At 40.9% G+C, this 4442-nt stretch overlaps 1 pseudogene; it reads left to right on the top strand.

Moving 5' to 3' along the window:
- The first annotated feature begins 84 nt into the window (after positions 1-84).
- LOC114638017 lies at positions 85-2437 on the top strand (annotated as a pseudogene).
- The last annotated feature ends 2005 nt before the right edge of the window (positions 2438-4442 follow it).

Here is a 4442-nt window from a genome sequence, read left to right as displayed (position 1 = left end):
GTGGCAGGTGCGCTTCGAGGACTACCTGAGGGAGCTGACTCCAGGTGACCCTGGCTGCGGGCCTGCGGAGCTCTGACCGCCCTCGCCTGCCAGTCCCGAGGCACCTGACACTGGGCAAAAGAAGACCCTAGACAAGAAAGATGGGAGAAGGATGTCTTTTCAGAAGCCTAAAGGAACTATTGAATATACTCTTGAATCCAGGGATTCTTTGAATAGCATAGCCCTGAAGTTTGATACCACACCCAATGAACTTGTTCAGTTAAATAAGTTATTCTTTCTAACAGTCGTGACTGGACAGGTTTTATACTTTCCTGATCCTGAGTATGTCTCTAGTGTTGAGAGTTCCCCCTCCCTGAGCCCTGTAAGTCCTTTGTCGCCAAAGTCATCTGAGGCTGAGTTTGATAAAACCACTACTCCCGATGTAGTCCATCCAAAAGAAGTACCTCCTTCATCTACTGTGAGCGGTACTCAGCCTGCAAGAGTTGTATCTTCAACTTCTGAAGAAGAAGAAGCATTTCCTGAGAAATTTCTTAAAATTAATTGCAAATACATCACCAATGGCAAGGGCACAGTCAGTGGCGTCCTGCTAGTCACACCAAATAACATAATGTCTGATCAACATAAGACAGACCCCTTGGTTCAAGAGAACGGTTGTGAGGACTACGGCATCATGTGTCCCATGGAAGAGGTGATGTCCGCTGCCATGTACAAAGAGATTTTGGATAGCAAACTAAAGGAATCACTGCCTATCGAAATAGATCAATTGTCTGGAAGGGGATTCTGCCATTCAGAGAAAATGACAGGAGTCACTAGTGAGGAAACAGAGTGGAGAACCCGCGACCAGGGTAATGACAGTGGCAGCACTGCTCCCAGGAGCACTGAAGAGTCTCTCTCTGAAGATGTTTTCACAGAGTCAGAACTCTCCCCTATCCATGAGGAGCTGCCCTCCTCAGAGCTGAGACAAGAGAAATCTTCTGACGCCTCATTAGAATCTGTGCAGACTGTAAGTCAGATCGAAGTACAGTCCTTGACAGCTAGGTCGGAGTCTGCCAATGGTCCTGATCACATTAACTCAAATACTGGACAGTCTTCAAATGAAGTTGGGGCTTTATCTCATGAAACTGGTTTAAGTAGTCTCAAAATAGCCACTAAAGGAGGAGATGAGGCTACAGAAATCCTTCAAGAAGTCTCAGGCCCTAAAGAACAGAGCACAGATGTAAAAAGTCAGGATAACCAGCATTCCTTCCAGCATGAAAATTCACTGCAGCAGGAGGCAGGTGAAGACAATGTATCTTCTGGAGAAACAGTAGAACTGAAAGAAAAGCCAGATGTCCTTAAGGATCAACAAGAGAAGGAGCTAAAACGGGACTCAGAGACAGAAATAGAAGAACTGTGCAAACTCTGGAAAAGTCACTCTATGCAGCAAGCCAAGCAGCAAAGGGACACGATTCAGCAGGTTTCAAAGAGAGAGAGAGAGTAAACACAGAAGCGCACTTGCCGATGCACATGGAGTGGCCTCCTCACTGTTGAAGGAAAAGAGAAGGCATCGGTTACATAAGTTCCTGTGTCTCAGAGTCGGAAAACCAATGAGAAAGACATTTGTATCTCAAGCAAGTGCTACTATGCAAAGGTATGCAAAGAGATAAAAAACATGAATGTTGGTTTGCAGTGCCACAAGAAAGGACAGACCACTTGGATGCCTTCTTCATTCAGTGGAGTCCAGAAAACTATGCCGAAGACACTGGTGAATATACCAGAGAACCTGGATTTATAGTAGTCAAAAAGATGGAGGAGGCCAAAGCCAATGAAGCCCCTGCCAGTGAGGCAGCAGCCAGGGAGTGGGAGATTACTACAAGGGAAGACATCAACTCAAAGCAGGTTGCTCCAGCAAAAGCAGACCTGGAGCCTGAATCTTTCCATCCAAACCTAAGGGACCCCAGTGAACTCTTACTGCCTGATCAGACTGAAAAGCTTACTAAGCACCTTCCACCGAGAACCATTGGCTACCCATGGACTCTTGTGTATGGTACTGGGAAGCATGGCACAAGTTTGAAGACCCTTTATCGAACAATGACAGGTTTAGACACTCCGGTGGGTGCTGATGGTGATTAAAGACACTGATGGGCAGGTTTTTGGTGCTTTAGCATCAGAGCCATTTAAAGTAAGTGATGGCTTTTATGGTACCGGAGAAGCATTTGTTTTTACATTCTCTCCAGAATTCGAGGTCTTTAAGTGGACCAGAGATAATATGTTTTTTATCAAAGGAGACATGGATTCATTAGCATTTGGCAGAGGAAGAGGAGGAGAATTTGCTCTTTGGCTTGATGGAGATCTCTACCATGGAAGAAGCCACTCCTGCAAAACATTTGGGAATCATACACTCTCTAAGAAGGAAGATTTCTTCATCCAAGACATTGAAATCTGGGCTTTTGAATAAATACAGGGCTCTTGGTTACAGCAGGACATCGGCCCAAACCTGAATGGACAAACACAGCATTCGTTAGGAATGTTCAAGAAGCAATACAATTCATATGTCACTCGTGCTTTCAAGTCAGGTGTTTGGCCATTTACTGCAACTATAAGTTTGGAGTTTATTTTTCAAATCATGTTTCTGTCCCAGAGTTCTTTGGTTTACACCATGGCCTGGGATCCAGTAGTGTAGCAGCCAGTTGGGATTTGTCAGCATAGTGCAGCAGCATTCGGATCAGAGAGGCCTCCAACTTTTCAGTTCACGTCATCTCAGTCCTAACGGGATGGTGCTCTGTTCAACTTGTTTTTAATCTGTCTTCATTCTTTTTATAGAGCAGTGTACTTGGGGCATTGAGGAAATGAAGCCTAGATACTTTTGTATCTGGTGGAGTTGGCACAAGTGACATTGGGCCTACTTACATTTTCTTCTAGATAAGAAACCACATGCCAAAATAACACGTGCTTCATAGACCTCTTCTATTTCTAAGTCACTACAGCAATCTCTTTATTCATTTTCTAAACATTCTCGATTTCATTTAAGACAATGACATTGGAGGAGCAGTTTGATTGCCATCGACAACAGCACACACGATCCACAGATTTGGGCGCATGTTTTCATCACTGAATTTTCAGATAGAGTTACAAATTGACAGAGGAGAAAGGGAAGTCAATGATTCTATTGGATTTAATATATTAAGCAAGTAATACTATTTACATATTTGTAGCTTAATAGGGCATTATCATAAGTACAAAACTAAAACGTGCATATTTCTTCAACATTGTGTCAGATACACTGTTTTACAGTTGTCTTGTTTAGCCTTGTTGCATACCAGCTCCCTCAATACATTTTTGTTTTGTTTTCTGCTCAAAAGGAAAAAAAAATTGTTTTGAAATAAAAACATGTTTTTTTCTAAGTGGTATACATTATTAGTTACCATTAGCAGCTGCTCTTCTAAAAGGGCAGTGACTGTAGTAGCCAGCACTGTAACTCAGTAGACTTGGTAAATGTGCAACCTTACTGTCAAGTGGCCTCAAAAACGAAAAGGTAGAATAAACTAACAATTTTATTCTTTCTTGTAGGAAACCAACAATACGCCATGAGGCAACAATTCGTCAGTTAAATTTCAGAGCTTCATGTTATGCAAAAAAAATAAATCCTGCTGTTATATGTGACAGTGACTTTGTGCTGAAAATTCAGCTGTTCCACACAAGTGTTGTATATCTTGTACACTGATGTTTAAAGATAGTTTTGTTCTTATACAAAGTGTTGACTGCCAGGTTGCTTATAGCACTTTAAATTATTCTGAAGATGAAATTACCAGCCAAGTATGTTGGCTTAAGTAGATTTAGTTATATAACTCTTAAAAATACCTAGTTCTTTTGGGGACAGTTTAGATAATTATCTAAAGAAAGCATAATATTAATGAGACTCTCTCGTGTTCTATGACACGCTGTTGCTGAAGATGAATAGAAATGGCATCGTTTCCTCGTCTGTGAAAAGCTCTCATTCTAAATAGGTAATAGTGTCTAGGTTAGATGTTTATAATATAAGGACTGTAAATCAATGTACCTTCCCCCTTTAGTCTTCCACAGCACTATTGTTGTCTTTGTGGAGGTGACTAATCACAAAACTTTAAACATCCTGTAATGGATTCCAACTACAACAAAATCATAGAGATGTATACCAAATCAAATTAAATGCATACATGCAAAAAAAAACATGCTTAACAAAGAACAGTTAATGTGAACAATTAAAAGAAAACCCAAAAATAAAATATGATTCCAAGAAGAGTTAATATAAAGAATTAAAAGTAAAAGCCAAAAAATGAAAAACGATAACAAGAACATATAACTTTCCTATAACATAATAAAAATGCAAACAATGGAAAACAAAACTTGAAACAACCCCTAAAGAAAACATTGTTCAGCAGCCTTCTCTCACTGCACATTTAGCAGCACAGACTACAGCTGTT

This window comes from Grammomys surdaster, unplaced genomic scaffold, assembly GCF_004785775.1.
Source record: "Grammomys surdaster isolate TR1022 unplaced genomic scaffold, NIH_TR_1.0 125493, whole genome shotgun sequence".
Lineage (NCBI taxonomy): Eukaryota > Metazoa > Chordata > Mammalia > Rodentia > Muridae > Grammomys > Grammomys surdaster.
This window is presented reverse-complemented; position numbering and strand designations above follow the sequence as displayed.